The sequence below is a fragment of the Lissotriton helveticus genome, chromosome 5_1 (assembly GCF_964261635.1).
Source record: "Lissotriton helveticus chromosome 5_1, aLisHel1.1, whole genome shotgun sequence".
Classification (NCBI taxonomy): Eukaryota; Metazoa; Chordata; class Amphibia; order Caudata; family Salamandridae; genus Lissotriton; species Lissotriton helveticus.
In genome coordinates, this window is record NC_136065.1 from 1,299,724,279 (window position 1) to 1,299,740,851 (window position 16,573).

Sequence of the window (16,573 nt, forward strand, 5' to 3'; positions counted from 1 at the left end):
AAATATTGCTGTGTGTATAAAGGAGCTCTCATTCTGCCCGCTTCACCTATTGATGTCACGTCATCTTCATATTCTACTTCTGTCCACCATGTCTCACCGCCTCTGACAGTTGGGCAGTGGTTTTCTTCACTCTGAATGGCTGCCATTTCCTCTTGCGCAGGTTCATTAGGCTTTTTTTAACCTTTCTTTTTGCAACGTGTAATCTTTATTTTGCAAAACGATGCATGCAATTCTTTTTAATAATATTTTCCATATATTTCCTAACAGATGGCTTCTCAAAGGCCAGACATATTATTGACTTTGGCAGTGCTTGCTAAGCTGCAGTTATGACCTGTGTGGAAGTGCAGTAACATTGTAGCTGTTTGCAATACGAGTGCCTGGCTATGTATCTATCCTTGTCTCTTTTACAAATCAGATGAAAGCCTTGCTTAAAAAAAGTTTTAAACCTTTTCATGCACGTTTGTTCTGTGAAGGTACCAACGTTTTGTGTGTGGGTTTATTTTAATATTTTGATTTTGTGGCATTTGCTTGCAAAAAAGGTGACTATTGCATAATCTTCCCAGTGCCTTATTTTTTTGCCTTTGCCATTGCTTGGTTTCATGTGGAACTAATCAATGGTGTCGTCAGAACATGCACTTGTTCCCAAAACAGCGCCCATACAGCCCTTAGCAAACCTACGGCATGTTTTTAAGTGAAACCGTGGCCTCAGTCCTGCGAACTTGACCCTTTGCGCCCAGCATCTCAGGTCTAACTAATTAACATGGCCCGTTAAGAAACAATCGCAGCATCATTCTTCTCTTCACTGCCGTTTAATGTTTCACCGCCCGCTCGAGTTCCTCTTTTTTAAATTTCCCTCACGTTTCTTTCTGGCGCCACACCCCCTTGGTGTTTATGCAGGTGCTTGCATTATTCTGACAAGAAGTTTAGCAGTTGGTGGTTTGGTGTGTGTGTTAGTGTTTTAGTCTGCTGTTGGCTGGGCCACAGGGTGTCCAGTAAAAATATCATAGGGGGGGGGTCTCATGAAGGGGCGACATCCCTCTCCCTCACTACCTCACTCTTTCACTACCTCACTCTCTCTATCTCACTACTTCACTCTCTATCTACCTCACTCTCTCTATCTACCTCACTCTCTCTATCTACCTCACTCTCTCTCTATTTCAATACCTCACTCTTTCTCTCTATCTCACTGCCTCACTCTCTCTGTGCTAATGCAATAGGCATCACATATGCAAAAAAAAACTAATGCCAATAGAAATGACAATGCCATTTATTTAGGGATACAAAAAAAAAATGAGCAATACCAATAGCTCTACCAATAATATTGCCGAGACCATTGCATTGTAAATGCTTGTTTTAATTTGTTCCATGTTCTAATATCATGTGAACAAAAATGATTCTGTCCTGGAAAGGAATTACTGGCAATGAAACATCCATCAAACACAAAAGGTGATGGGAGTAATGGCTGGGAATAGTCTAACACTGGCAATCACTTGATGCAGCATTCCAACCCATTATTTTTTTGCCAAGTGTGCCACTCTAGAGGCCTGCCTTATGCAAATCAGTACTTACCCTGCTCCATATGGGAACAGTCCATTCTGAACTGCCATACAATGTCCCCTTCAGAATAGAACATGAACAATCCCAGACCACTATCACCCTTATAAGGATTATCCTATGGCACGGTGAGCAAGGGACCAACTTCTAGGCTATCACAAACATTCCTCCCATCACCTTTTGTGTGTTCGATGTAACTCCCTAAGAGGCCAAGTATATGCCCAGGCGTGGAACTGTGCTCACTATAAGTTAAACCTCACTTAGGAGGCCTAATAGGGCCAAAACAAGTCTATTGTTGCATGTGTTTCCTTCTGGAGGGGCCTTTATCTGGATTATTCCCATGAGGAGATGGGTCCGCACTGATTTGCATTGTCTATATGTTACTCTGAAATGATTTTAGATGCTGTTGCCAGTGTGATATGTTTTGTATGTGTTGATATCTTAGCTTGCACTGCTGCTGCTGACCATCTTGTACTTAATGCTTTGTGTCAGGGAATCTTAAACTGCGCCAAATGCTGCACATTGTATATATATATATGTGTGTGTATTTACACGCAGGTATGGACTGCTGCTGCAGATTCTGTTCTTGTTCTAAGCATGCAAGGAAAGCTTGCATTGTTTCTGACAAAATCAGTATGTGCTCTGTGTGTGAAAGGGAAGAGTGTACTCCTGCCTGGTAGTGTACCTGTTTTATGTGTATGAAAATTTTACTATGTGTGAGAGTCACGCTTGCAATCATACACCCCAGTGCTGTTCCTTGCACTTACAAATATGAAATGCTGTTTATAAAGCCTTGATCCTGCTCCAATAGGAACAGTCCAGCCCAAACTCTCTCTGAACTGGAATACAAGCATCCAAGACCGGTTTTGTCCCAGTTGAGGACTCCTCTGTTAGGTGCAGCTTGGTTCCAGTGGCACAGTGAGCCCGGGACCCAATTTGTGCATACCCGTCGCACTAAGGGTGTCACATTGAAGTACAAACAAAAAAGCGATGCATGCAATGCTTGAATTAGTAAATGCCAGTGGTAATTACTTGGGGCTGCATCCTAGTTCATCAGTTTTTTCCCCCACCCTGCCACCTCAGATTAGACCCCACCATTTGCAGATTAAACCCAGCCTTGATCTTGCTTCCGTAGGAACAGTCCAGTCCAAACTGCCATGCCAGGCTTTAATTAATGCAAAAACAACAGTTGATGGACAGAATGCAGAACAATGTCATACATTCACCCCAGTACAGAGATCTGGGCCTAAATCCATCGTTTTTATGCTCACCACCCCACCCCAATTAAGACATGGCCATATGCAAATCAGCCTTGACCCTGTGCCTCATGGGAACAGTCCAGCCCGAACTGCCAAGCCATGTCTTCCTTGGACCGGAATCAAGCATCCTAGGACCGGTTTCTGGCTATCAGCCATCTTCAGCCAGGATAGCTTGACTCCAGTGGTGTGGAGAGCACGGGACTCACGTCTGAGCATACCCGTCCCACTCGGGGTGACAAATGCAAAAACAACAGTTGATGGACAGAATGCAGAACAATGTCATACATTCACCCCAGTACAGAAATCTGGGCCTAAATCCATCATTTGTTTGCTCACCACACCACCCCAATTCAGACATGGCCATATGCAAATCAGCCTTGACCCTGTGCCTCATGGGAACAGTCCAGCCCGAATTGCCAAGCCATATCTTGCTTGGACCGAAATCAAGCATCCTAGGACCGGTTTCTGGCTATCAGCCGTCTTCAGCCAGGATAGCTTGACTCCAGTGGTGTGGAGAGCACGGGACTCACGTTTGAGCATACCCATCCCACTCGGGGTGACAAATGCAAAAACAGTTGATGGACAGAATGCAGAACAATGTCATACATTCAAGGCTGATTTGCATATGGGCATGTCTGACCTGGGGTGGTGTGGAGTGCAAAAAAACGATGGATTTAGGCCCAGATCTCTGTACTGGGGGGAATGTATGACATTGTTCAGCATTCTGTCCATCAATTGTTGTTTAGGCTTTAATTAATGGCAGGTCTGCAACTTGGAGGTCCATGCATAGGGGAGAGGAGTTGGCCTAACTGCTAAGGCGGTCAACCTTGAATCTGTGGAACTGGGTTCGAGTTTCGGCAACGAAGCTGAACATCCTGTGATTCTGGGCAAATCACTTAATCTCCACATGCATAACAAAAAAATGTGTTTGTCCTCATGTAATGCAACTGGTGCTATGTAAAACGCTCAGATACCCGTTTCTGGTCAATTTCGCGCTATATAAAGCTCTGTAAAAAAAAAAAAAAAAATTTTTAAATCATTATATCTAAGGGAGATGTTAAATGGTGCTGCCCAGTACCACACTTGTTCCATGTCTTTGAAGGAAAAGTACTCTAGGCCTGCAGTACCACACTTGTTCATTGTCTTTCACGGAAGATTGTGATGCTCTTAACCAGTGCGGTTTGTCTGGTGTGTGAGCCAAGGACAAGCAGTGCTCTTGCTTCCCGTGCGCTATCAATTTCTGTGTGGTTTAGGTCGGACTAAAAGCTTGTTTCAGCTTTCTTGCCAGCCTAATGATTTCTCAAAAAGAATAAATAATCTTGCTTAGAAAAAATGGGCTTTAGGTAGAATCATTTCTTTTTGTCCTCATTTGCCTTACCCTCAGTTTGAGAGATATCAACCACCTTACGAGTCCCTCACTTAGGAGGGGAGCAGAATACACTTTATCCCGTCTCCCGTGCCAGGACGTGAGTAGTTATAATGGTGGCAGCGAGGTCCCAAGATCAAGAGGGGCTTGCGCTGACTCAATCTAGGTATATTTCAACCTAAGGGACCAATATCGTAACGAGGCTAGACCCGGTCCAATGAGTGTTTATGGCATAATCATAGGACCTGGGGAAAAAAAACTACCCCCCTCCCCCAGTTACCAAAAAGCCAAGTTACGTTTACTGCATGATCTATTCAGGTCAACCTTGGATGTTTCGTATAGAGACGTGAGCCAACCAGAGTGTGATGGGGCTGTTTTCTCTACCCAATGTAAACAGATTTGCCTTCTGGCCAACAAGATGGCGTACAAAAGGAGGAACCTGGCCTTGCCAGTGATGTTATCATCCAAGCCGAAGATGATGAGTGGCAGTGATGTGTTTAGGATGGAGTTTAAAGTAGACTTCACTTCCTCCCAAAACCGGCCGATGTCAGGGCAGTCCATGAACATGTGGATATCAGATGCTCCCATAAGGTTGCATTTATTACATTTTTTGTCAGGGAGAAATTTAGAGAGTTTCAACAGTGTGATATATGCACGATGAGCTGTGAAGAGATGGTTTCGTCTTAACCATGACGGTTTCACAATTTTGTGGAGGAGGGCGAAAGAGTTTAACCATACCACCTCACAATGAAGGCCAGTCGCCTCCCCCCACATCTCATCTGGAAGGGCAAACTCCCCATCAATTTCCTCCAACAGCTGCCAATACCATATGGCTACCTCCTTTCCTCCCCTTGGTCGTTCCACTAACTGCTCCTCCAATATGCTGGCCTTCCCAAATTGTGCACCTTTGCGGCACTGGGTTCTCACCCAGCTGTCCAGTTGGATATACTTAAATCTGGAGAGCCCGGGGCCAATATGGTCATACAACTCATCCCAGGCTATTACCGAACCTTCCTTCAGTAACTCTCCCCATTTTATAATCTCGGCGTCCTCTAGTGAGGAGGACAGGCTATCTCTTAAACATAGTGGTAGACCAGGCGAGTCCCATATTGGGGCGAAGTTAGAGTAGTATGGCAGCCCCAATCTTTTTCTGATGGTTAACCAGGCATTAGCCCATGACTGTAAAAATTTTTGTTTGATTTAAAAAAAAAAAAAATTCTGGCTCCCAAACTTGAAAATGAACCCATCCTCTGGTAAATTTGCCCCAGTTAACATGGCTCTATATATCGACCGACTGGGAAGGTTAGATTGTGTTTTTTAAAGCATCCCAGAATGAGACATCTGAAAGGTCCATGCATAGTATAATAAACCAGGCAGAGCAAGACCCCCCTTCTCCCTCCTCCTCCTCAGCTTTTTCCAAGCGAGTCTGGTAGATTTATAATTCCAGCTAAAGGAGTTAATTTCTCGCTGGCACTTATCAATCATTTTGACGTCGAACGCCAGAGGAATAGCATTAAAAATAAACGTGAACTTAGGTAGGATACACATTTTTACCAGATTGACCCTGCCCATTATAGAGAGTGGCAAGTGAGTCCTAGATTTCAAAAGCCTTTTACTCTCACTAAATATTCTGTCCAAGTTGGTTTGACTAATACTACCAACTTCTTGAGTGACTCGTATCCCGAGGTAGCGCATAGATGTTGAAATATTTACACCCACCCGTATATCAGGTATGTTCCATGCCGTTATTTCAGTTTTACTCGAGTTGATGTTGTAACCCGAGATATACCCAAACTCCTCTGCCCGCTGGATTACAGCGGGAAATGACAGTACTGGATCAGATGTAAAAACCAAAATGTCATCAGCATAAAGTGCTACCCGCCTTTCCTACTCTCCAAACTTAAAAGATGGAATATTGACCTCTTCTCGCAAGACCTGGGCAAACGGTTCAATATATAAGTTAAAAAGGAGGGGGGAAAGCGGGCAGCCCTGCCTCGTACCTCTAGTGATGTCAAAGGCTTCCGTCAAGACACCATTGATTAGCAGCCTAGCCGAAGGGGCTCCGTACAGCTGGACTATAGTTCTACAAAAGTCCTTCCCAAAGTTGAATTTTTTAAGTACGTCGTTGAGATAGAGCCAGTTAACCCCATCAAAGGCCTTAGTTGCGTCTAAGGTGAGGGTGGCCAATGGTAGGGAGAAGGCCGAGGCAATGTCTATAGCCCCTATCAGGTCGTGTGTTAGGTCTGATAATTGTCGCCCTTTGATGACACCTTTCTGGTCTTGGTGAACTATGGTGCCAATTACACTGCCCAATCGTGCCAAAATATTTGTTGTGAAGATTTTATAGTCATTGTTCAGCAACGATATTGGTCGATATGACCCGCATTCCGAGAGAGGTTTCCCTGGTTTCGGGATGAGGGCAATTGTGGCCTCACCCCATGATTTTGCGGTGGATCTCCTTCCCTTAGAATGCCATTGAATAGAGCCGTCAACACTGGGACGATGACATCTTCTAATGTTCTGTAAATCTCACCCGGAAGACCGTCTGGGCCTGACGCTTTGCCTTTTTTTATTTGGCCAATTGCTTTCCTCACCTCGGCCTCCGTTATCACCATCTCTAGGGAATTGCTCTGTACTGTTGAGAGGGTAGGGAGCGTAATTGCTTCCAACCATCTATCCCTTGCCAGCTGGTCGTTGGGAAGATCTTCCTTATAGATCTCCTCAAAGAATTCAAAAAAGGCGTTTCCTATGTCTGAATTAGAGGATCTTACCGAAGCCTCCCCGTCAACCCTTATTTCTCTAATGTATTTGAGGGCTTGGTCAGATTTTATTTTACATGCCAGTACTTTCCCTGCAGCTTTTCCAAATTCGAATTGGGAGATCTTGCTCGCTTCCCACCTTTTATTTGCTCTCTCTTGTAAGATGTTTTCCAGTTGTGATTTTAATTCAGCCAGTTTCGTCTGCTCCTCTGATGATCCTAGGGACGAGCCGATTTTTAACTCTAGTAGTTTCATTTCCTGCTCCAGGCTAGCTGTCATTTCTCTCATTTGTTTCCGCCGATAGGAGGCTCTATTAGTAATCTGACCTCTTAAAAAAGGCCTTAAATGCCTCCCAGACTACAGCCAAGGCTGAGGAGTCCAAATTTACTTAAAAAAATAAGGAGGACTCTGCTTCCAGAAACTTAACTTCTTCGTTCTCAAGCAAGAGTGTCCGATCAAACGACCAAGATGGAAATTTAATCTTACTGTCTGATCTCAACGTGAATGTTAAAGCGGAATGGTCTGACAGATGGGAGGGGAGATAATCAATCATTGTCAGAGTGTCCTTCAAGCAGTAACTGAAAAGGGCATAATCAATTCTAGATTTGTGTTTAAAACGGCTATTCCGGAAGGAGACCCCCAATTTCTTACCAGCTCTTTCTCTCCACAAATCTGCTAAGCCAAGTTGGGTCATGGTTGCAATAAGTGTTTTACCTAGACTTAGCAGAGCTACAGGCTTTAGAATTTACTGATTTGTCTAGCCTGGGAGTGAGCACGATATTAAAATCTCCCATCCAGATCACCGGATCCTGAAATGTTACCAAATGGTTCCTAACAGCATCCAAATGTGATGGGTCATCTGAGTTGGGGCCGTAATAGCCCACCAAGATACGAATCAGACCGTCCAGCGAGACTCTTAATATCAGCCATCTCCCTGTGTGGTCTTCTTTGTAGTCCAGAATTTGGGCTCTAGCGGATTTTTTGAAAATAAATAGTACCCCTCTGATGTTTGCGTTATGGTCTGTGGAGCAGAATTCATCAATCCACCTCTGATTTTTAAGTATAGCAGTGGCCTCTGCTTTAAGGAGATGTGACTCCTGGAGGACTATGATCTGCGCTTGGGAGTCTCTCAAATATTGTAGAATACGCTCCCAACTACTTTTCACGCGCAGACCATTGACGTTCCAGGACATATAATGAACGGATGTCATGCTATAGTGACTATCAATTGCTCCTTCAGACTTCTTCTCCCCCACTGGCGGATTCTTAATCTTGACATTTTAAAAAACTGATGTTGAAAGAAAGGACAGGCTAAGAAACAAAAAAAAGGGCAGACTCATGAGGAATTTTTACTATTTTTAATCTCCTTCCCCACCCCCCCTCCTCCCTCCTGGGAAACCCACCCCTACTTACTCTGGCCTTGTGTCTGGCCAGATTTACGCCCGCCAACAGCCTTACCCCTCAACCCCATACTGCTACTGTATTGAGAGGTATGAAGCTGCTGTTACCAGCCGATATGGACGTAAAAAAAAAAACCCTTAGGTAATATCACAAGGATACCTTTATAGTGTGGTGCAAAAATTTCTTTATTTTTTCCTTTTCCGCCGTTTTCCCCTTTCTCTTTTTTTTATGTAGTTTGTGTGTCCCTTTGGTTTTTTTGGGGGGGTTTTCATACTTTTGCTAGATCACATGTGATTGTTTTTTTTTTTTGCGATAACCCTTTATCTTTTTATTCCTTTGTACCCTTATTTGTTATTTCTATCCTGATCGTTACTTATCCTTTATTAGGGTTAGTAGTTTTGAGTTGCTTGTTACAGAAAACTGGGAAATCTTACGTTTGGCATAGCTGTGATATTCCAACTGAGCCTGAGTTATTTTGCACTCTGGCTCTGGGCATAATCTCTGATGGTTTCTAGTAATTCATCGGCATCCTGTGGGGATCGGATATTATGCATTTTATTGTTATACATAATCCGCAAAAATGACGGAAATCTCACCTGGACTGTGGCACCTAATGACCTAAACTTGTCCATGCGCTGCCCCAACTCCCACTGTCTATCCAGAGTAGTTTTGGATAGATCTGATCGTATCTCAAAGGAAAAGTCTGGGCCCTGCATCGTTCTGGCTTTCAGTGCGAGATTCAAAAATGTTTCTTTGAGTGCGTATGTCAGGAAGTTTATTAAAACCTTTCTAGGATTGTTTCTTGCTGGATTCAAGCGAAAGGGATCCCGGTGGATTCGCTGAATATCCCTATCTAAATCTTCGACTGTTTCGTCGAGGTTAAGGGAGTCTTTTAGTAGCTTGGTTATAAAGTTTTTAAGATTTGCGCCTTCCTTCCCTTCCGGGATCTTCAGAATTCGAACGTTATTCCGTCTGGAATAATTTTCCAACACTTCAATCCGCTCCCGCATACTCTCCCCATCTCTTTGCAGTGTTTGTATTTTGGATCTGGCAGTTTCTAAGTTTGATGTCAAAAGACCCACAGAACTTTCCAATATCTCAGTTCTTTCACAGAGGCCATCCACCTTTTGTTCGAGCACCTCACAGGATGCTCTTGTATAGTTCTGATTGGCCTTAGAAACTGCGAAGTCACATCTTCTCTCCTCCCTCATCGCAGTTATGGAACTAACCAGGGCCTCGAGTGTGTTGCCTACTCCCAGGTCCTCTTGACCCCGATCTGCACCATCCCGCTCGTCTCCTTTCCTAGTGTTACTGCCATTTGTCTCCCTTCATCTGCCAGCTCATCTTGTAAGATGGGTGCGTCCCCCACATTGGTAGTCTCTAAGAATGTCAATGGGCCAGACGGTAAAGTAGCAGGTGAGGAGTTAGCTGTAAATATGGTGACATCTAAGGGAGCCAAGGGCGCTACCACTTCGGAAGACAGGGTACAAGAGGAGACCAAACCAGAAGCAGGAATAGACCGACCCGGTTGCAAAGCCTCTCCCCCGGAGGTTGCCATACCTTGTGAGATGTCTAACACTTGGGGCAGAACTTTAAAAAAGGAACGCTGGTGTTATACCTCCGGATATCTTCGGGTTTTTATTTTTAGTCTTTTTTTGCTTAGTGCCTTTACTTCCCTCCTTTATGGCTGCACCCTTGGCTTCGCTTAGTTTTATGTTGCACTCCTGACCTGTGATTGGAGCCAGCTCTGTGGTGCACCCTGGGGCCTGTAGTTTATTTTCCTCTGAACTGCGTCCCTTGCCACGCTTCCTAGTCTTACTCCTAGTGTTTCTCACAAAAAGATCTTTACTTTTACTGCCCGTATTAAGTCCATCTCTGGCCAGCCCTGTCACCTTACATTTGGACGCGAAGGAGTCTCCCGAGTCGTACGAGTCAGCCGAGTCACCCACTTCACCGTCCGCAGCCAGCACCAACGTCTTGCCGGCCAGAGGAGAAAAAGATCTTGACAGGGCAGTGACCTTCGTCTTCGTTCCACCCCCTCTTCTTCTGCCAGAGATTGCCCCGAGGAGCCCCCAAACAGCGGCCGCGCCTAAGCTCCACGGCTGCCCGCCTCCAGCACAGGAGAAAGGTGGAGGTAGGAGGGGGAGGTACTGCAGGCAAACACATCCACAGAGTCTGTCAGAGATCGATCGGATAGAGAGCCAGGACCGTGCAAACTCCACTAACCGAAGAGTTTTGCTAGGTTACGCCCTACGGCAAAGCTCAGTTACCAGTTGCAGTGCAGGGTCTCAGAAGGCTGCTCAGAGCGTGCGGACCGCTCTAGCCGACGGCCGCCATGTTTCCCCAGGTAGAATCATTTCAGTTATTCATCAGGCAGAGTGTCATTCACATATTAATTCAGCCCTTGGGAACAGCCTACATACAACTGGGCAGTGGATCATCCCTCTTCAGTCATTGGCTTTTCTGCCAGTGTTTGACTGTGCCTACGAGACAAACCACTGGAATTTAGGATGTCTGGTAGTGTGAATAACAATATTTTGTCTGCTTACTCGGTTACTCTGCATCCAGTGGAGTCTGACGTCAGGAGATATATTCCCTTTTCATCCACCAGCAGCTCATCTGCCACTGCAGACTTGTGCTATTTGAGTAACATTAGCTCTGTTGCCATTGCTATGGGATTACAACATCCTTGTGTAGAGCACCGTGCATCTGTGCTGCAAGCTTCAAAACCGTGTCCACATCTTGAAATGGTATTCTGCATACTTTGTGAATATTTTACTGTTTTAAGATGGCAGACCAGTGTGAAGCATTACTTTTGAATTTTTTTATTGACGTTCATGACTTACACATTTAGTTGCCATTTATTTGTTTCTCTATTTATATGTATATGCTTACCCTACATGAAAAACCACCACTTTGTTTTTTAGAAGGCAATTGGGGCTGTTTTTAATATGTTATCAAGGAAGGGGTAATAGTTCTGTAGTTACACTGACAGACTGACTAGTATTACAATACTGTGTGCATGAGAATCGTAGCGAGTTATGAAATGGCAGATGCAAAGGAGGTTGTGGAGTGTCGGGGGCAGCTGACCTACTGAGAGCCCCCCTTGCTTCCATTACAACCCATAGCAAACTAGCTACGCCACTGTCTGTAGACCCGCCTTTTCAGTCAGTCAGATTTGTAGAATTCTTCTTGTCACAGCGACAAAACCTAGTTCCATTGAAGAAACTAATTTTCTTCATAAATAAATGGCTTCTTTATGTTGGATGTACTGTTGTCTCTTGTTTGACTCATTATTTATTTCCTCAAGGTGCGGTCCTTGCTATGGAAATGCTAACACTAGATTAAAGAAAATACTCTGAACAACTGCACTAGGTTGGCTATTTGCCTTGTTTATGATGGGATAGGTGAAGCCACGGCCTCTTTATTTAGCACTTTAATAAGTAATGAACTGATTTTGTACATGAATGATGTAACATAGCTCTCAAATTCTGCTTGTGTGCAGAAAGAGCACACACCAGATGTAAGTCATTAATCATCTCTGCATACTACATGGTGCATTATAGCTTCTGAGTTCATAGTAAAGTATGAACAATATGCATCTAAAGTTACCGACTGATTACACAGGAGTTTTAATCTTTTTTTAAAAAATTTTTTATTTTATTGCAGCCGGAAATTTAAAACATAGACATATAAATATTGCATCATTACACCATAAAAGGAATCTCCTCTAGGACAATTTAGACAAATTCATAATACATTAATAATACGCGCAGCAAGGATCAATACGAACATTTACACCATCAAAAGTTCATAAAATTCAAAACCGCGACCCTACCTACAGAAACAATATACAAACATTCTCCCCCCGTTTTAATCAAAGTAGATACCCCATATCTTGTTACATTTCTTAGTACTTCCCATCCGTAGTGCAAAAATGCATTCACTTTTCTTAACTAATTTCATGTTATGACCCCACTCCAAGGCCGAGGGAATCAAATCTGTGCGCCATTTTTGCAATAGCAGCGACCTTGCTACTGCCATTGCTATATACAAAAATGTTATCATTGAGTCCATAAAAGAAAGGTCTGGATCAAAACCAAATAAAATTAATTTATCTCTTCACTGCCAATTGGATGTTACATTCCTGTTCCAATTAGCTGAATAGATCTACCCAATACTTATAAACATTTGGACAGCCCACCATAATATGTGACCAATTGGCTAATGGATGATTTATACATCGAAAACATTGAGAGGACTGGTTAGCATATATTTTTGAAAGAGAATGCGGAGTTCGATACAAAAAACAGCCAGATATTTGGGAAGGCATCTCAAAATTCTCATGATCCGACCATTTTTTAATAGCTTTTAGCTCAAGATCCACTCCCTTGATAGAGGCTAGGTATTTCTTCCAGGCGCCTAGTTTTTTATTCAATGCTCTAACAAGTAGTTCATCAACCAAGTGGCTCTGTTCAATTAGAGAAGAAACATCTATTTCTGCAAAATATTTATGCTATATGAATTTACCAAAATAAAATATTTTGAGATCAATTGTGACATTTCAGCTACTGTCACCCATTTTCCATTTCTCAAATAGTCCAAAACTTTGGTAAACCGAGCCACTGCCCATTTTGACGCCAGGTATAAAGGCTGTCTCACCCCTGGCCAAGGCAGGATTCCTTCTAACAGTGTAGCTGAATTAATTGCAGGAATAGAGTACTTTTTGAAAAAAGCCTGTCATTTAAAAAAAATAAAAAAACAGCGACGGCACTTATAACGCACCAATTTCGGGGATCTAAAAATCAACAAGGGGAGTGGATTTGACTGTCTCTACAAATTAGGTTCATAAAATTATTTCAATAAAAGTGTGGTTGCGGTGAAAGTTTGAATCTAGATAAATATTGTGCAAAATAAGCATCGTAGTAATCCCTAAGGTTTGGAAGGGCTAACCCTCCCTGATTCAAATCCTCACATTAAGGGCTGAGTGCTATTCGAGGGGTTTTCTTTTCCCAGAGGAATGCTGTAAACATGGACTCTACCTGAGGGAAAAAAGAACCTAATAAAGTGCATGGTATTGAGGAGAACAGAAAATGAAATAACGGAAGGACAGACATTTTAAATAAGGCCACTCGTCCCAAAATAGAAAGGGGGAGCATGCTCCAGCGAGAGAACAAACCCTGAACTTTCTTAATAAGAGGAACAAAATTCAATTGATATAAATCGTTGACAGATTCAGAAAAAATACCCCCAGAAATCTCTTTGGACTGATATTTACAGAATTATAAATGTCGGGGTGCAGATCTAAAGCTACCCTCCCACATTACAATACTGCGGTCTTCCTTTATTTATATGATAGCCACCTAATGTCTCAAAGTCTTCAAACAACTGGAAGACTTTTGCTTGGAACTCAATTGTTGGTTTAATTATGAGCATGATGTCATCTGCATACAGTTTTAATTTTGGCATTGATGGAATTGATGGGCAGATATCAGCACAGTTCCGAATGGCTATTGCCAAGGGCTCGATGAAAAAGGCAAACCGAACTGGCGATAGAGGGCACCCTTGCCTTGTGCCTCGTTTAATTTTCAACGACTCTGCCACAGCCGTATTGATAACAACATTGGCTACGGCATCCTCATACAGATTACGGATCAAAAATACAATCTGCGATGGAATACCAAAATGCTGCAAAATTGAAAACAGTGTCTCCCAAACCACAAGGTCAAAAGCCTTCTCGGCATCCAATAGTAAAACTAAGGCGGGTATCTTCTGTGTATTGAAATAATCCAAAGCCTCTGTCAAAAAGTGGGTATTAGTAGCTAATTGTCTGCCAGCGATAAACCCATTTTGATTCAAATTGATCAAATTTGCCGCATACTTATTAAACCTAAGTGATAAAAGTTTTGTAGTCAGTTAAGTAGCGTTATTGAGCAATAGGAATTGGGATCACTCCTATTCTTATCCTTCACAAAACTCACTATATTCCCCTGTCTAAAGGATTCAGGTACTACCCCTCCTTCTAACATAGAATTTATCAATTGAAGAAAAAATTCTGAAAATGAATAAAAAAAAAACTTTATAAAATTCAGATGGAAGCCCATCCGGGCCACAAGCCTTCCAATTAGGTAGGCTCTTCACAACTTCCTCCTGCTCTTTCAAGGACAAGGGATTAACCATAGATAATTTCTCTGTTTCCGAAAGTATTGGTGCCGGATTATCATGGAGAAATTTTTCTAATAAATGGTCATCCACCGTCTGAAGCTTGCCATAAATAGCTGCATAATGATTAAACATCATGTCCCCGATTTTCACTGGGTCCCCTGTACACACGGCAGTCAAGGGGCAAATTAGTGATTTAATTTGGTTTGCAGCTGCCTGCTCCCTGGCCTGCCACGCCAAGAGTCTGCCAGTGAAATTGCTCTCCTCATACGTCTTCTGACGATACTGTTGATAAATAGTTTCGCTTTGGGTGTAGTACACAGAGCAAAGCTCACGCTTGACCTGATCAAGCTGGGTTTTAATAGGAACAGAGGGATTATGTAAAAATGCCTCCTGGAGTACTTGGATCTTATCTTCCAATTTTTCCTTATCAAACCTAGCTTTTTTTAAAATTGTTGCGTCCTTTCCTATTATTCCCAGACTACATTTATAGCGGCAGACTGAATATTCTGAATTAAGAATTCTTTAATCTCCGACCCCATAAACTTCACCCAATCCTCATCATTTAAGTTGATTTCCAGTGCCAGCATTACATGATTGGAAAAAACATTATAAAAGATTTTTGGTGAAAAAAATTTAGACACTGAGAAATCCAGAAAAAAATCAATACGAGATCAGGAGCAAAATCGACCTGACCAGCACGTGAATTTACTTTTCGAGGGAAACGCTACTCACCAGGGGTCACCTAGATCTAAAATTACTCCATAATTTTGCAAGACCTTAATAGACTTAGGTTTTGTCCGTCTTTTCCCATGCACAGAGGAATCTAATTGAGGGTTCATCAAAATATTAAAATTTCCCCACACAATTATATCGCCAGGGACCTGAGTCAGCGATAGACACAACTCCTCATATGCTTTAGAATTATCTTCCAAAGGTGCATAAAAACTAACAAATGTCAATGGTCTGAATCTTGTTCTAAAAGAACATGTAACCCAACACCACCGCCCCTGTTGATCTTTACCAGAATTAACATAGTTGGCTTGTAAGTTTTTGTTTAAAAATATGGCAGTACCTCTATGAGAGGCTGAGGACGACGCAAATCATCTACAGGCTGCCAAAGATTTAAAAATAGCAAAATTCTGGGAGTTTTGTAATCGGAATGTGGGTTTCTTGCAAAATAATCACCCCCCCCCGACTTTCAGTTTTTAACCACATTTCAATTGCACGCATTTTTCTCTGATTATTCAGACCATTAACATTAAATGAAACAACTTTCAACATTGACCTGTTAGCCATATGCAAAACAAAACCAATAAACTTAACCCACCCTCTGCCTAGAGTCGCTTAGTAATAGATGCAAATAATCAACACAAACTTGAGAAATAACCGGCTTCATTTTTCCCCTTTTTATACTGTGCCCCCCCCCCCCCGAAAAGTAGACCTTCCTCCCTCCACCACACCCTCCACTTCTCCCTCCCCCTATTCAACTTGGATGTCATGTCATTACACCCTGGTGATCCTGCCCCAACCTCCCCAGCATTGTGGACTACCCTTCTCCCATAATACCTTACATAAGACCCTAATATTAAACCTAACATGCTGTTTAATCTTCAACCTATCATTCTCTCTTTTTTTTTTCTTTTGTAGTCCCCTATTTATTTTCCCATCAACAATTAACAGTGCAACATTTCTTTTACCTTAATAATCTAACATAACATTTTTTTCCACCCTGTAAATCTCTATTTTGTCCCCAGTGTCCTAATACCCCTTATAAGTCAAGCAGCGAATATTTTTTTTTTTTTTAAGCCTTCGGAACTTGTGAAATGTCTTTCAGGAACTCTTGAGCCTCAATTACGTCTATAAATAAATAAATAAATGTCCCCTTTACAAGGACTCTCAACTTAGATTGCGGAACAATTGTAGCTTGTGCCCCATTTGCTTTAAATAAATGAAGAATTTTAACGAACTCCTTTCTTCGACGTGCCGCTGCTGCCATCATGTCAGTAAAAATTCGACATTTGGTTGTATCATTTACTGCAAACTGTCGCTGTTGGATCGCTTTTGTTAGT

At 42.6% G+C, this 16,573-nt stretch overlaps 1 protein-coding gene across 1 annotated transcript in view; it reads left to right on the forward strand.

The window, feature by feature from the left end:
* STK38 (serine/threonine kinase 38) overlaps positions 1 to 16,573 on the forward strand; it is a 365,648-nt gene that overhangs the window by 67,229 nt on the left and 281,846 nt on the right. The gene's annotated exons all lie outside the window — the stretch shown is intronic.